General features: G+C 40.9%; 1 pseudogene; it reads right to left on the bottom strand.

Annotated features, from left to right (window-relative positions):
- Positions 1-49: 49 nt before the first annotated feature.
- On the bottom strand, positions 50-8,752 carry LOC128127777 (disease resistance protein RPV1-like; annotated as a pseudogene).
- Between the last annotated feature and the right edge of the window lie 9,541 nt (positions 8,753-18,293).

An 18,293-nucleotide genomic window follows, 5' to 3' on the forward strand; every position in this document is an offset into this window, starting at 1 on the left:
AAGCATAAACAGTGCAGAAAGAGAAAGAAGATTACCCATTGGCAATGTGCTATGGTTCCCATCCAGAAATGTTACTTGCATCCACAAGTGCTTTTCTCCATGATTCAACCTTGGTTTTGTTCTCCAACTCATGCTAAACAAATGCTTCTCCATATTTTTGTTTCTGTTTTCGAACTTCAGATGGATCAACGCCATAAAATATGGGTATAAGTATTTGGCCTCTCGTATCTTTGCATTTCATGATATGTGCAATTTCATCTAAGCACCATGAAGAATCGGCATAGTTTTCAGAGAATACGATGACGCCAATCTGTGACTCTTCTATAGCCTTCATAAGAGATGGATTGATCAATTCGCCCCGAGGAAGTGTCTCGTCATCTTTGTAAGTGTATATCCCTTTTTGTACAAGAGCTGTGTAGAGATGATCCACAAACGTCTTGCGAGTATCTTCTCCTCTAAAACTTAGGAAAACATCATGATTCCATGATTGAGAAGAAAAGGCCGGAGATGATGATGAAGATGCCATTGGTATGTTGATTTGTTGTGAGAGAATGTATGCAGTTCCAGCACCTCAATGAAACAAACTATGTCTGTAGAAAGAGAGAGAGATGAGTTTCCAAGAAATTTCCAATTAATGAAAGCTCAAGAAATATCTCACCACTTGACATGTTGATTTGTTGAGATAGCTATAATATATACAAACACACACACACACATATGGAGAGAGAGAGAGAGAGAGAGAGAGATTTGAGTTTCCAAAAGAATTCCAATTTCCCAAAAGCTTTAAAAAAAAAAGATGAATCGAGTTGATTTCAGATTGATGATATGCCAATATAAGCAAGGCACTTTATTTATTATCCACATTAGCAAAAACTTACATTTTATTCACCAAAATTACCCAATTTGTAATCTAAAACCTTATAAGATGATATTTGGCCCAAGTTGTTGTCATTTCATCCTCCACATCATTTTCTAAGTATACAAAACATGATGAGGAATAAAGTTCTACAATTCAAATTATCTTAAAGTTATTAGCATTATTATTGTTGAAAATAGTGGAGTATTTCAATCTTATATTTATTTGTTTTCTTAAAGGAGTTATTATGTTAAAAGTATTTGTAGTGGGTTTAGAGTGTAAATGCAGGGACGGATACGCACGCGGATCTTTTGATATGGTCGGGTTGATCCATATACTTAATACTGAGATATAAAAGAAGAGAGAGAAGATATTTTGGCAGATGAGAGTCTTCAGCTTACAAGATAGATCTAGGGTTTTCTCTTCTTTCGTTGTTCGTGTTTTCTACTTCTCTCTGATCTTGTGTTGTTAACAAGTTGTTAAAGTCTTTTGGTTGTTTTGTTGATAGATTAATAATCAGATGTTTCTCTTCGTATAATCTGTTTTAGATTAGGGTTGAGTGTAGTTGAATGAGAGTAGATTAGGATTTGTAGTGAGGTTTCAGTTGTAAGTACATGAAAACCTTCTGTTTCTTTGTCCTAAATTGATATAAGAAATGAAGATGTTGGGAACAATATTTTGTGTAATTTCAACATGGTATCAGAGATCTAAGGCTCATGTTCTTTGATCCCGACGGCTTGGTTGGCTGATCGTCGTTTGGTGATCTTCGCTCTCAACGATTTAAAAAAGGTACATCGATTCCTTTATTTTTTGTTTTTTGTTTTCTGTTAAATATGTTAGATCTAGGGTTCGTTTTCTATTTACCCTAGTTTGCTCTTTGGATCCTGGTACTGCGAGATTTTTGATTGGTCTTGCAGATTGGCGCTTCTTCTCATCTTCTTGTCGTTCTGACTACAAGTTTGAACAAAAGGAAATACGTTCTGGAAGCTATCGATTAATCCCTTATCTGAAATAATCCTCTTGGGGTCGGATTTCATCACCGATAAACCCTTGTAGGGAACGGATTTAGGGAGTCGATTTGAAGAAAAACAAAAAAACAACATCGCCTTCTATAGCACTGTGAGGATGTTCTTGTTCTTCTATTTTCTTCTTTGTTTTCGCGTATACTGTGTTTGTTTCTTGGCTGTTTCTTTGACTTTGTGGTTGACTGTCTTGGGCCCCGACATACTGTGGTGACCATCTGGACTTAAGTCAACACAGGGTCGGTTACTTGTTCTGTGTGTTGTGTATTTCCTATCTTTTCTGTGTGTTCCTTGTGATTTAGAATGGTAGGAGATACTCCTGAAGGCAGTGGTACTCCTAAAGATGGTACTACTGCCGATTTTGATGATCCTTTATATGTTCATCCTTCTGATTATGCTGTAGCCTCAATCATAACCATTAAACTGACTGGAAATGAAAATTATCGGTTATGGCGTAGTGCCATGTCTAGAGGTCTGAAGGCTAGGAATAAGTTGGGTTTTGTGGATGGAACTTTAACTCTTGAAAAAACTGATGTCTCTAAAACCTCTAAATAGGAACGAGTTAATGCTGTTGTATGCAATTGGATTTTAGGGTCTATTTCTGAATCCATTTATGCTAGTCATGTTTACTCTGATAAAGCTAAGGATATTTGGGATGAATTATTTGAAACTTATAATAAGGCTGATGGATCTGTAGTTTTCAATATCCATCAACAAATTAATACTTTAAAACAGAATGATTCGTCTCTTTCCGATTATTACAATAAACTTGATTCTTTATGGAAGGAATTTGATGGTTTGACTAGTTTAACTGAATGTGTATGTGAGGCTGCTACTAAACTTAATGATCATTCTAAACTGATGAAACTAATGCAGTTTCTGAGTGGTCTTGATGAGTCATATAATCAAGTAAAAAGTCATATTCTTTTGATGGATCCTTTACCAAATGTTAAATCTGCTTTTTCCATTCTTTCTAGAGAAGAATCTCTTCAAAGGAATGGGTCTTTAAATTCTATTGTTCCTTCGAAGTCTCAGGTGTCTGTGTTTAACAGTAAAGTTAATGATTTTAAGAAGGGACAAGGTCTAAACAGGATCAGAAATCAAGGATTGCAATGTAAACATTGTAATCTTAAAGGCCATACAATAGATAGATGTTATAAACTGATTGGTTTTCCAAAGGATTTTAAACAGAAAAATGAAAGTAATAACCAAAGTAAATCCTTTTTTGTAAATTCATCTTCTGTCAGTTCAAATAACAATATTGTAGGTTCTTCTGAGACTGTTAACAAGAGTGATGCTCACTATCTTACAAGTGAACAATACTCCAAATTTCTTCGTCTTATTAGTGACAGTTCTATCAATGAGGATGTATCTGCTGCTGCTAATATGGCAGGTACATGTTCGTTTACTTGTTGTAATTCTGTTGTCAGTAAAAATAATTCTCAGAGTTGGATTGTTGACTCAGGGGCAAATCAACATATGATAGCCTCTGAGTCACAACTTCGAGACACAGTGGATGTGTCTAAGCTCAATCTTCTTGTTAAACATCCTAATGGGTCTTCTGCTCCTATTAACAAAATAGGGAACATTCAATTATCTTCTCACCTTACTTTATTTGATGTGTTTGCTGTTCCAGACTTTAATGTTAATCTTTTGTCTGTACACAAGCTTTGTAAGGATAGTGGTTGTGAAGTTGTATTTTCTGAACATAATTGTAAAATTCAGGATTCATTGTCAAAGGAGATGGTGGAGAATGGTAGGGAATCAGGGGGTCTTTATTACCTTGATCATGTTCCCTTAGGTAATTCTGCTAGTTTAACTATTCCTAAGTGTTTTGTTTCAAAATTTACCTGGCACAGTAGACTTGGTCATCCTGCTGACCAGGCTTTAAGTGCTCTAAAAGATAAACTGAATTTTGGAAGTGAATCCTTACCTCCTTGTGATACTTGTCATAAAGCAAAACAGACTAGAGAATCCTTTTCTCATAGTCAGCATCATTCATCTCAATTAGGTGAATTGATTCATCTAGATGTTTGGGGTCCCTATAGATTGGCTTCTGTTGAGGGTTATAAGTATTTTTTGACTATCGTGGATGATTTTTCTAGGGCAACTTGGGCTTTTCTTTTAAAATCTAAAAGTGAAGTTTTTGATTGTTTTAAGGTTTTTGTAAATATTCTATTAAATCAGTTTGGTGTTAACATTAAGACTATAAGGTCTGATAATGGAACAGAGTTTGTAAATAATCAAATGAAGTTTTATTGTATAGAACATGGAGTCATTCATCAGACCTCTTGTGCTTACACTCCACAACAGAATGGAGTTATGGAAAGAAAGCATAGACATATTCTTAATGTGGCACGTTCTCTTATGTTTCAGTCAGGGGTTCCTATTAAGTATTGGGGAGATGCTGTTTTAACTTCTGTTTTTTTGATAAATAGAATGCCTACTTCTGTTTTGAATGGGTTATCTCCTTATGAACTTGTTTTTAAAAAAACTCCTAACTTTGATCATTTAAGAGTTTTTGGTTGTCTTTGTTTTGCTGCTAGACAAAATGTATCTGATAAATTTTCTGTGCGTGCAGAAAAATGTGTTTTGTTAGGATATTCATCTGATAAGAAAGCCTATAGACTTCTTAGTTTGGATACTAATTGTTCTTTTGTATCCAGGGATGTGAAGTTTTATGAGTCAGTGTTTCCTTATAAATTGAGGTCAATTGTTGGTGATAAAACTTTTAATACTTTTGGTCCTGTTGATCCCTTTTCCTATGATGACTTTGATAAAAATGAATACTTAAATGATTCTATAAATTTAGATGAACTGAGAGTGGAGTCACAGGAGGATGGTATTAATGCAGCTACTGACTTGGATGACAGTGACTTAATTGAGTCAGTCAACCGTAGTGGCGAGGTAAATATGCCTCATTCTGTTGGTTCTATTCCTTTATCTTCTGATATGTCTGCGGAAAATAGTCATATGTCTTCAACCCCTTCAGTAGAACTATCTATAGGTGCATCTAGGTCTAGACGTGAATCACATATGCCAATTAAATTTGCTGATTATGTTATAGAAGGAAAATATAAATATGGCATAGAAAGATCTGTTAACTATTCTTTGCTTAATACTGATGCTAAATGTTTTATTTCGAATCTGAATAAGACTGTAGAGCCTAAAAATTACTATGAGGCTCTATCTGATCCTAATTGGGTAAATGCCATGAATGAAGAAATGGAAGCTCTTCATCGTAATCACACTTGGGAAATAACAAATTTACCTAAAAACAGAAAACCAATTGGTTGCAAGTGGGTTTTTAAAATTAAATATAAGTCAAATGGTGAAGTTGAAAGATATAAAGCCCGGTTAGTTGCTAAGGGGTATAATCAAAGAGAAGGGATTGATTTTGAAGAAACCTTTTCTCCTGTTGCAAAAATTGTGACTATTCGGATTGTTATTTCCTTATCTGTGCATAATTCTTGGCCTTTATATCAGTTAGATATAAATAATGCTTTCCTTTATGGTGATCTATCTGAGGATGTGTATATGTCTCTTCCCCCTGGATATTATTCTGAAAATGATTCTAGGGTTTGCAAGCTTACAAAATCATTATATGGTTTAAAGCAAGCTCCTAGAAAATGGAATGAAAAATTGTGTGCTTCTTTGTTTATTGCTTATGGAGTTCAAGTGCTAAGTCAATTTATGCACAAACCTAGGAAATCTCATTTAAAAATTGCTTTAAGGTTGTTAAGATATTTAAAAGGATGTCCTGGAAAAGGAATTGCAATAACTAAATCTGATAATTTTATGTTAAGTGGATTTGTTGATGCAGATTGGGCAAAATGTCTAACTACAAGGAAATCTGTAACAGGGTACTTAGTATATTTTAATAATTGTTTGATTTCATGGAAAAGTAAGAAACAGTCTACTGTTTCTAGATCTTCCACTGAAGCTGAATATAGAGCTCTTGGGTCTATTACATGTGAAATAATTTGGGTTTTGAAAATCTTTTTTGAATTAGGATTTAAGAATTTTATTCCAGTTTCTGTATTTTGTGATAATGATTCAACGATTAAGTTAGCTCTTAATCCAGTGTTTCATGAAAGAACTAAACATTTTGAGATTGACCTGCATTTTGTAAGAGAAAAAATTTCAAATGGAGTTATAAAACTTGTTAAAATTGTTTCTTCTGAACAGAATGCAGATATACTTACAAAATCTTTGAATATCAAACAACATGATTTTTTATCTAAAAAAATGGGTCTCGTTGATATTTTTAAGGAAAACAAATAAATATTTCGATTGAGGGGGAATGTTGAAAATAGTGGAGTATTTCAATCTTATATTTATTTGTTTTCTTAAAGGAGTTATTATGTTAAAAGTATTTGTAGTGGGTTTAGAGTGTAAATGCAGGGACGGATACGCACGCGGATCTTTTGATATGGTCGGGTTGATCCATATACTTAATACTGAGATATAAAAGAAGAGAGAGAAGATATTTTGGCAGATGAGAGTCTTCAGCTTACAAGATAGATCTAGGGTTTTCTCTTCTTTCGTTGTTCGTGTTTTCTACTTCTCTCTGATCTTGTGTTGTTAACAAGTTGTTAAAGTCTTTTGGTTGTTTTGTTGATAGATTAATAATCAGATGTTTCTCTTCGTATAATCTGTTTTAGATTAGGGTTGAGTGTAGTTGAATGAGAGTAGATTAGGATTTGTAGTGAGGTTTCAGTTGTAAGTACATGAAAACCTTCTGTTTCTTTGTCCTAAATTGATATAAGAAATGAAGATGTTGGGAACAATATTTTGTGTAATTTCAACAATTATTGTTATTATGACTAATAATAAAAGGGTTAGATACTTATTTATGCAACGATGTTTTAACTTTTTTGGACCTCATGCAACATTGTTAATTTTAATACAAAATAGACAATAAAGTTTCATGTTAGTGCCAAAACATGCGTTATGATCTTCTAAATCGGTTACTTTTAATTTTTTGGCTCGTAAAAGAAATCCACCTCTCTATCTCTCTATCAAGGAAAACGGTGTCATAAAAGTGTTCTTAAATTTAGTAGGAGGATTCATGGTGGGGAAACAAATAGTTGGTGGTACTAATTGATAGCGGGGCATCCCATAACTTCACTTTAATGAAATTTTAGTGGAAAAGGAGGGATTAGCAATCTGGAATACCCTCCAATGGGAGTGGCGAGACGGTAGAAGGCGAAGGCGTGTGTAAATCCATAAAACTTTGGATGAAAGGGATCAAAATGCTAAACGATTTCTTCCCTCGTTGCTCGTTGGCTTGCATTGTCATGGTGATTCAATAGTTGGCTTCATTAGGTTCGATTCAAGTAAAATGGAAAACATAGGGAATGAAGTTCGAGTGGAGAAGTGAACATGTAACTTTGAGAGAGAGCACGTCGTTAAGGAGATCCTTGGTCTCATAAAAAAGTTTATGGAGGGACACTATGAAGAAACGATAGTATGTTCTAAGAGATCGGGGGTATTGGACGCATTTGATGAAGTATTTCAAATCCGCAAAGGGTTACCATCCGATCACGGACGTAAACATGGAATTGTATTGAAGGACATAAAAGAGCCATTAAATATCCGTCCGTATTGATATCCTAATTTCAAAAATATGATGTAGAAAGATTAAAAGAAAGGCTGGTAACAGAGTTGTAAGAGGCGGAATGATTAAGTATAGACGGGGCGCTTTCTCGAGCCCATTTTTGCTAGTGAAAAAGAAGGATGGGTTTGGAGATTTTGCATCAATTATCCTTCTTTAAATAAATAGGTTCCCAATTCATATAATCGATGGATCATGCATTCATTATTTTCCTTTTGTACCACATCAAATAGATGATAATTGAGGAGGTGGTGACACTTGGTTTAGGCCTGAACAGTGAAAGTGAGTGTCAGTTTCAGCTTTTTTCGGGTTTGTTAGGAGTGCTGAGATGTGTGTGTGTGTGTATACAGATTAGAGAGGGGACGACCACGTTTTTTGTAAGAAACTTTTGGTGGGAGATAGAGAGTCAACCTCTTGAAAGTTGACAAGTTTTTAGATACAACTATTTTCCTTCTTTTATCCGTTCTTATTCTTTTATCAATTTCTTTCTGCAATTTGCAATCAAATTGTATCAGACTCTTTACCTATATATACCAGCGTCATAATCCAGCATGTTTGTAGTTATCTATCAATTCCAACAAAGAACATCATCATGTGAATAATAAACAATTTCCTATAACTTAATATCATTATCAACTAACGATGCCTAGAGTTTCAATTTGAAACACCGTATCATTCAACATATGTTAACAACAATCTATCATGTGCCTATGGTTTAGGTATTATTTATGTTTTTGAAATAAGACTTGCATCATATCCCAATCAAAAAAAGAGTATCTTTGATCTGATTACAATGTTATGCACTAATGATATAATCCCCAATTATCTGGTGCTTAATCCCTCCAATTACATACCCTTATAACATACAAATCAGCATATTAACTTCACAAATTGTTTAATTTAATCATCTAACAATAGGAATTAAAAACTTCACAACGTTTGACTAATTTGGGCCAAAATACGCTTCTCACATTCCAGATCGACTTTTTTTTAACTCGTTGATAAAGCTTAATTAAAAACTCATATAAATTTCATTAACACTTCAATTTCATTATCGATGACTTAAACTTCATCAAGTTATCAGTTTGAGCAACGTACCTCAAATTCTCAGCAATACCTAGTAGACTCCTTTTCTGCAGTCAACTTATTGGCAAGCTTATACGTACTTCAATTTTCATAGCGTTCTTCCTCTAGTTTCTTTCAGCGTGGATCGATACCTTTCCTCTAGCGTTGACTTCTTTCTCTCAATTCTCTAGATCAGTTATCGAGGGGATTCAATTAATGAGAAAGTAGTTATAATTTCCTTTATGTATTTACTCAAGTTATGGAGTTTCAATATCTAGTCCCTAGATTTCTGTATTCAACGTTCTCGCCTCCAGAACCTTAAATTTTGATAATATATCCTTAGAATTTTGTTTTGCCCTATCTATTATGCTAATTTGTAAATTATTTATCCTTATATATACACCTCCCAAATTTCATTATTTACTCCGGCTCCGAATTTTATAAAAACCAGTATAATTTGGAACCTTTTTTATTTAACTAGGAAAATTTTATGTTTTAGTTATCAGTTGAGTATAATTTGGAACCTTTTTTATTTAACTAAGAAAATTTTATGTTTTAGTTATCAGTTGAGACTTAATTTGTTTTATATCAAAATTTTATTTTTTTTATATCGTGCTTGATGTAAAATGTAGTTTTGGTTCCTTTTGTTTACCAAAATTCAAAATTTTGATCCCAGTATTGGCTTTTTTGCTATTAATGGTTCAGGATTTTTGGTAACACTAGCACGGCCGTTCCAATAACTTTTCCAAGAATCGTTTGGCATGAAGCTCGTTTATGAACAAACAAGGGCGGAGCTTTATGGGGGGGGGGGGGGGGGGGAAGCCTCTGGACTCTGGATCTGCTGGAATCCCACCTCCTCCTTGCTCTTGCCACCTTCTTCTTGCTAAACAAGGAATACAAAGGCCCAAAAGTGACTTCCTCTCTCCCAAAACGAATTAGCTCTCTTAGGGTTCTCTCAAGGGACTGGTAGCCGCAATGGGAGGCTATAAGTGCCCTTAAATAGGCTCCAAACCCGGGGAATTAGGGTTTCATTAAACAGCGTGGACTCGCCGAGTCCACTCCTTGGACTTGCCGAGTCCAGACGCGAACCCGCGTCCAAAACCGCGATCCTACTCGGCGAGTTTGAGCTCCAACTCGTCGAGTCTCCTCACAAAATACCAAAAAAATATAAGAATGAATAATACTTGGGAATCCGGGCTATTACAATTCTCCCCCACTAGAACTAGACTTCACCCTCGAAGTCTCGCTCTGCAAATAACTCTGGATGCTGCTCGCGCATCTCACGCTCGGCTCTCAAGTCATCTCGGACCCCTTCCAATGCTGCCACTGGACCAAAACCAAGGGTACCTCCTTGTTCCTCAGAACCTTGATTTTCCGATCTCTGATTGTCATTGGTCTCTCAGCATAATTCAGGCTCGCATCCACCTGAATATCCTCTAATGGAACCACTGCCGACTCATCGGCTATACACTTTCGCAATTGCGACACATGGAAAGTGTCATGAATCTGCCCCAATTCTGCTGGCAAATCCAACCGATAGGCTACCCTACCTACCCTCGCGACCACCCGAAATGGACCAATATATCGGGGCCCTAACTTGCCCCTCTTCCTGAATCGAATCACTCCTTTCCAAGGAGAGACCTTCAGGAGCACAAAGTCGCCGACCTGAAACTCAAGCTCGGACCGGCGTCTATCCGCATAACTCTTCTGACGACTCTGAGCGGTCAACAACCTCTGTCTGACCTGCTGGATCTGCTCTGTCGTCTAAAGCACGATCTCTGTACTGCCCATCACATGCTGTCCGACCTCTCCCTAGCAAATGGGGGTCCGACACCTCCTCCCATACAACAGCTCAAAGGGCGGCATACCAATGCTCTAATGATGGCTGTTGTTGTAGGAAAACTATGCCAAGGGCAAGTACGTATCCCAACTCCCACCGAAATCCAACACACATGCCCGGAGCATGTCCTCGAGCGTCTGAATCGTGCGCTCACTTTGTCCGTCTGTCTGGGGGTGATATGCGGTACTAAAATGCAGCCTAGTACCCAGCTCCTCATGAAACTTCTTCCAGAATCTGGAAGTGAAACGTACATCCCGGTCTGAGACAATCGAGATCGGCACCCCATGCCGAGATACCACCTCCCTCACGTACATCTCTGCTAACTTCTCTGCGGAGGAGCTCTCACTAATAGCAAGAAAGTGGGCGCTCTTCGTCAACCTGTCCACAATCACCCAAATTGCATCGACTCCCCTAGCAGTCCTTGGCAGTTTGGTGATAAAATCCATGGTAATCTGTTCCCACTTCTATTCGGGAACCTCCAACGACTGCAACTTACCATGCGGCCTCTGGTGCTCGGCCTTAACCCTACGGTAGGTTAAGCACCTCTCAACAAACCACGCAACATCCCTCTTCATACAGGGCCACCAATACTCCCTCCTCAGATCCAAATGCATCTTAGTGGCCCCAGGATGGATCGAGAATTTCGACCGATGAGCCTCTTCCATCAAAATGGTATGCGTCCCTCCCACAAACGGTACCCAAATACGCCCCTGAAATGTCATAAGCCCCCGACTATCGGTAACGAACTCCGATACCAACCCAATAACTCACTCTTTCTTCTGGTTTTCCGACCTCACTGCCTCAGCCTGTGCTCCACGAATGGTGTCCAACATCGGAGCCATTACGATCAAACGCAAACATACACCTCGCAACGGGGCGCTCTCCGCCCTACGACTCAGGGCGTCGGCTACCACATTAGTCTTGCCCGGATGGTACAGGATCTCACAATCATAATCCTTAACCACATCCAACCACCTCCTCTGCCGCATATTTAGGTTGGGCTGATCCATCAAATATTTCAGGCTCTTATGGTCCGTATATATCGTACACTGAACCCCGTACAGATAGTGATGCCAAATCTTGAGGGCGAACACCACTGCCCCCAACTCTAGGTCATGGGTGGGATACCTCGTCTCATGCGGCTTCAGCTGCCTCGATGCGTATGCTATCACATGCCCTCTCTGGATCAGCACCGCTCCTAACCCCAAGATTGACGCATCACAATACACCACAAAGTCCTCCATCCCCTCTAGGAGGGCTAACACCGGGGCTTCGCATAACCTTTGGCGAAGCGTCTCAAAGGAGGCATGCTGCTCGGGGCCCCATGAAAAAGCGACACCCTTCCGGGTCAATCTGGTGAGTGGCACTGCAATCTTAGAGAAATCCCTAATAAATCTCCGATAATAACCGGCCAACCCTAGGAAACTCCTGATCTCGGAGGGTGACCTCGGCACCTCCCAACTCATCACCGCCTCAACTTTGGCTGGGTCAACCAATATCCCTTCCTGGTTAACGAGATGCCCCAGGAACTGGACTTCTCACAACCAGAAATCACACTTGGAGAACTTGGCATAAAGCCTCTCCGATCTCAGAACTCCGAGGATCTCCCTCAAATGCTCCTCATGCTGCTCTCTAGATCTCGAATATACCAAGATGTCATCGATGAATACAATCACTGACCGATCCAGCATCGGCCTGCACACTCGGTTCATGAGATCCATGAACACTGCCGGGGCATTGGTGAGCCCGAAAGGCATCACCACAAACTCGTAATGCCCATAACGCGTCCTGAACGCTGTCTTCTGGATGTCCTCATCTCGCACCCTCACCTGATGATATCCAGACCTCAAGTCGATCTTGGAGAACCAAGATGCTCCCTGCAACTGATCGAACAAATCGTCGATCCTCGGCAACGGGTAACGGTTCTTGACCGTCAGCTTGTTCAACTCCCGGTAATCAATGCACATCCGGTGTGAACCATCCTTCTTCTTGACAAAAAAGATAGGCGCTCCCCACGGCGAGCTGCTCGGCCGAATAAACCCCTTTCCCAACAGCTCCTGAAGCTGCGAGGACAACTCTTGCATCTCTGGAGGTGCAAGGCGATAAGGCACCTTGGCGATAGGCGCGGCCCCCGGGACCAAATCGATACTGAACTCCACTTGCCTCACGGGAGGCACACCCGACAACTCATCTGGAAATACATCTGGGAACTCACGCACTATCGGAACCTCCTCAACTGACCTTGGCCTCTCGGAATCAACCCGCGTATCCATCACATACGCCACAAAACCCTTACAGCCCTGCTGTAGACACTGCCTCACCCTAACGGCCGAACAAAACGCTGACCCAGAACGTGTACCCTCGCCGTACACCGTAAGAACTCCCCCACTAGGGTCTTGTATGGTCACCAGCTGTCGCTCGCAGTCGATAACCGCACCGAATCTACTCAACCAGTCCATGCCCACAATGACACAGACATCACCCATCGCAATAGGAACCAAATCAATCGGGAACTCAACACCAAAAATCTCGAATACGCACCCGCGGATCACCTCCGTGGCATATATCACCCTCTCATCAGCTATGGAAACTCTCAGAGGGCGACTCAGCGCCTCGCGACTAACACTGATATGCTGACTAAAAGCCAAAGATACAAAAGACCGACTCGCACCCGAGTCAAATAACACCAAGGCAGGTACAAAATTCACAAGAAAAGTACCTACGCATAACATAATATAAGCATAATATCTCAACATCAAAATAAATACACGAAAGAATACATACCAGCCACGACATCGGGCGCTGCGCGGACCTCCTCCGCGGTCAACTGAAAGGCTCTCCCTCGTGCCCTCGGCGCCTCGGCCTTCACTGGCCGACTCTTGATAGCTCTGATGGCGGCAGGGGCAGATCCCTGAGGTGCTCCTGAGCTGATCCTCGCAACTGCGGACACTCCGCCTTCCGGTGTCCGATCTGGTTGCAGTGAAAACACACTGCAAACCCCTTGGGGCAGTCCTTATCCATATGCCCCTCCTTGCCACACTTGTAGCAAGATCCAGCTCTACAAACTCCATCATGACCCTTGCCGCACTTTCCACAAGTGCGGCCCTTCTGGCTCCCAGATTTAGGATCAGCGGGCTTGGCCCGCTTGGCTACCGGCTGGGACTGTGCCGGTCGCCGATCCCTCCCCTGAGACTCCGCCTCCTCCCTGGCCTGAGTCTCTAGCTTAATCTCCCTCTTTCGGGCATTTGCCTGAAGTTCGGCAAATGTCCGGTACGAGGAGTTCGCCATGAACTCCCGAATGTCTCGCCTCAAGATACTCAAATATCGGCTCATACGTGCCTACTCAGTGGACACGTGCTCAGGGCAGAACATCGCCCTCTCGTGGAACATCCTGGTAATCACCGTAACAGACTCAGTACCCTGCTTGGGGGTCAGAAACTCCTGGGCCAAACGCTCCCTCTCCACCTGGAGAACGTACTCATCTCGGAACATGGCAGTGAACCTCTCCCAGGTCACTGCCGCAAGCTCAGCAGGCGAAAAGTGCGCTGTCACAAACTTCCACCAGTCCTTCGCTCCCAAGCGAAGCTGGTTCAACGCGAACCGAACTCTCAAATGCTCAGGAGATGAGCAAGTGAAGAAACACCCCTCTATGTCTGAAATCCATCTCATAGCCGCCACCGGGTCCTGGGTACCATCAAATTCTGGCGGTTTTGTGTTGCTGAACTCTCGGAACAGCAATGCATCACCACCCTGCGGCCTCGCAGCAGCAACAACTGCAGTGGCCGCCGCAACAGCAGCCTCAGAAAGAGCAGCATAACGCTCGTCGAAAGTCTCAATCAACGTGGTCTTAATAGACCCGAACATCTCTGGTATCTCTGCCCTGATGGCCGCAAGCACCTCCTCGTGGATGATCCGGCGGATCTCCTCATCACTGGCCCCACTGCTCTCAGGCATAAGATGTGTCCTCACCATGATCTACCTCTGAAATACAACATACGATAAATTAGAACTCACTCGAGCATACTCACACTCGACAACTCATCCCTCCTTGATCCTTGGCATTCCGAAGATTCTTATTTGAACTGTACACCGCCCCGGTGCTTTCAGTAGTACGGGCCCATTACTACTGTCCGCACCGTTTCAGTATACACCCCAAATCCTCCTCTTCGGATCCCAAGTTCCAAGTACTCTATCACTCTCTAATAGATCTCTCATAAGCTCCTCGCTGCTAACTATTCACTCTCAAGCATCTCATAGCAGCTCACCTCTCCCTAGGCTAAGGCATCACAAATCAGGGCACTCTAGTCCTAATAGGAATGCCTAGCCCACTCTAGTAAGAGAATACATCATATCAATCTCATAAACATATAATATAAGGGTATTTTAGGAAATCACCGTTCGGGCGCTGACTGATTGTACACACGTTTCTGCTCTGAGTTTCTCTAAAAATCTTTTACTTCTTTTAGAAAATTTGGCTCTCTTTTGAAAATACTTTCCAAATCCTCAGTTTGAGTTCAAATACTCCTGAAGCTGTACCCGAATCCCTCAAACCAAGGCTCTGATACCAACTTGTAACACCGTAAATTTCAAACAATTTTTCGCATTTTATAAAAACCATAATTCATTCAATATTCAGAAAACATCAAAGTTTGAAACTCAATTTATGCCATATAAAAATCCCAAGATCTCATAACATAAAAATCCCGTGTGTGTGTACTGATCAAGCCGGCGCCTTCTCATGGTCATCACTAGTACCTGAAACAAATAACACCATACACTGTAAGCACAAAGCTTAGTGAGTTCCCCAAAATACCACATATAACATATATTAGCCACTCGAGGCTATAACTCTGTGGGTTCGTGCACCCAAACTATGTGAACCCTCAGGTTCTAACTCTGTAAACATGCACAGCATAAATCACATAGAATAATGCAGTGCAACACATAACACACATATATAGCATACAAACACTGCATCACATAACTCTAGTTACCTACTCAAGGTAAAGTATAGTGAGAAGACTCACCTCGCGTATCTCGATAACTCGTAAATCCCTGAAATCACTCGTGCTCGATCCCCCGAGCTATAATCCTCCTATAATACAAGATATCTCTAATTAACACTTTCACAACTAAGGTTGACTAACCCTATCAAGTCAACACTGGTCGACTTTGGTCAACGGTTAACTTTGACCGGACTCGGCGAGTGCACCAAAGCGACTCGGCGAGTCTATACGTGTTCACTGACTCCCTCGGATCCTCTCTTGACACGTCGAGTACTTCCCTAACTCGACGAGTTCCACCTGGCATGAATCGCGGGGCCACCACGACTCAACTCGCCGAGTCTCAAGAACAACTCGGCGAGTTCCGGCTTGACTCAGCCCCATACTGACTCTCCTGACTCACTGGGCCATCCCCCAACCCGGCGAGTCTACTCGCTGAACACTTTACGTGAAACCCCAACCCTACTCGCCAAGTCTCAAGAACAACTCGGTGAGTTCATGCCATGCACAAACTCTATTGACCTTTTGAGGTCATATCTGCTTTCCCAAACCATAGATTTGGCCTTCCCAAGCATGAATGTCACGTAAAGTTTGAAACTTGATGCTTGTATAACCCCCACAAGGCATCAAAAGGAGATTTGGTCCCAAAAATAACCACCTAGGTCCAATGACTCCATAATAACCCAAAAAGCTCCAAGGGTTAGGGTCTCTGGACCTCTTTGAGTCCAGATCCAAGGCACAAACTCGAAGAGGGACCATTTGCTTCACATAATCACTCTCCAAAGGGGTTATAAAACCCTAACTCTAAAGATCAACCCTAAAACTGAAGGAGATTCGAACCATTACCTCAAAACGAAGCCTCTGGACTCTGGATCTGCTGGAATCCCACCTCCTCCTTGCTCTTGCCACCTTCTTCTTGCTAAACAAGGAATACAAAGGCCCAAAAGTGACTTCCTCTCTCCCAAAACGAATTAGCTCTCTTAGGGTTCTCTCAAGGGACTGGTAGCCGCAATGGGAGGCTATAAGTGCCCTTAAATAGGCTCCAAACCCGGGGAATTAGGGTTTCATTAAACAGCGTGGACTCGCCGAGTCCACTCCTTGGACTTGCCGAGTCCAGACGCGAACCCGCGTCCAAAACCGCGATCCTACTCGGCGAGTTTGAGCTCCAACTCGTCGAGACTCCTCCCAAAATACCAAAAAAATATAAGAATGAATAATACCTGGGAATCCAGGCTGTTACACAAGCTATATTATGGAAGAAGGTAGATATTTGTTTCTTCTTCCTAACAACATACATTCACACCTCTCAACACCACCATAGGCTTTGATCATTTCCTTTATTATCCACCTCTCTGTTAAGCTCCACTAAAGGCATGTCGACATCACCACTAACACGCCAATCTCTTTCGTCGATATCAACAACGGTCACTGCTACGCCATCTCTGACTCAACATGGTCTTCACCAAAACCAAACTTTTCGACCCCAATCACCTTCTCCATGTTTTCAATCGATCGATTCATCAAATTGATACTACTCAAACCCTAAAATCTTTCTTTATTCTCACTACGCTTCTCTGTAACTCCAGTTAGTCAAGACATGATAGTATTATGTTGTGCAAAATGATTAGAACCAAGGTTCTAAAAGGCGTGAGGTGTGGCGTGGCGGCAAGGCCGAGCCTCAAGCTTAACGAGTTATGGCGAGCCATGGCGTTTTTCAAGGCGTGATGTAAGGCAGCGATTTTGTATTAATTTATAATTATATTACCACATATATATATATATATATATATATATATATATATTTATATCAAATATAACTAGTTTTTAGAAGTGTTACATCAACAAATAATAACCAAAAGTTAACAAAAACACAATACTTGTATGTCCGATTAGAAAAGGTATAAAAAAAGAGCAAAAAAAGTGTCTCAAACGAAAAAACATGCGACATAACACGATCTTTGGTGTTGGGCACTTGATGGCCATGTAAGATCATAAAATTGGAAACTTTATGGTCAACGACATCATTTTGGACTTAGATTTTGAAATTGGACTTAAGGGCTTAAGGATTAAGCTCTTAATGAGTAGATTGACAGTCAGTTGCGTACGTTGGGCGTACAAGGCGTACGACGTGCGTACACAATCAACAAGCATGTACCTGGTCAACCATCGAGTACGCTGGACATACAGATGAGTACGCTGGGCATACTCAGTTGGGTTGACTTAGTTGACTTTTTGGAATTTTGAGTTTTACCTGAATTTGAACAAGTTTGATCTAAGGGTATTTGGGTATTTTGGATTGTGTTTAAGAATTGGTCATTCGGATGGATAGGTGACCTATAGAGGGGTGTTCTCAACCAACCTTGGGCTTTGACTTTTGTTGACTCCGTTGACCACCGACTTTTGACCAAGTTTGACTTTAGGTCAAACTTGAGGGTTTTAACTGGTGAATAAGATTTTATATGGTTCTAATGTTAATGGATTTGTGGGAGCAAGCAGTGTATCAGGGAGCGTATCACAATGTTCTCCGGTTCCTTCATTTCAGGTGAGTTTCACTTCATTGTATCGTAGGTCGAAGGCACCCATGTCAGCCCACTAGTTCTGGTTATATGTTAATAGAAGGATGCCTTACGGACTGTATATAGTCATGTAGGATAGACTGAGGACTCTTGGTCTAGGCTCTCTCACATGTTCCTTGTTTCGTTGTGGTTCTAGAGTAGCACCACATGTCCGGGTGGCTATCTTACCTCTAAGTATATATGGTTATCTATTCTTGGTGCGGTAATATTTAGTATGTTGCTATGTTGTAGTGACCTGCTAGATCTGTATCCTTGTATCGGGTATGTTACTATACTGTAGTGATCTGTTAGATCTATATCTTGGTGTGTAGGAT

This window comes from Lactuca sativa, chromosome 8 (assembly GCF_002870075.4).
Source record: "Lactuca sativa cultivar Salinas chromosome 8, Lsat_Salinas_v11, whole genome shotgun sequence".
Classification (NCBI taxonomy): Eukaryota; Viridiplantae; Streptophyta; class Magnoliopsida; order Asterales; family Asteraceae; genus Lactuca; species Lactuca sativa.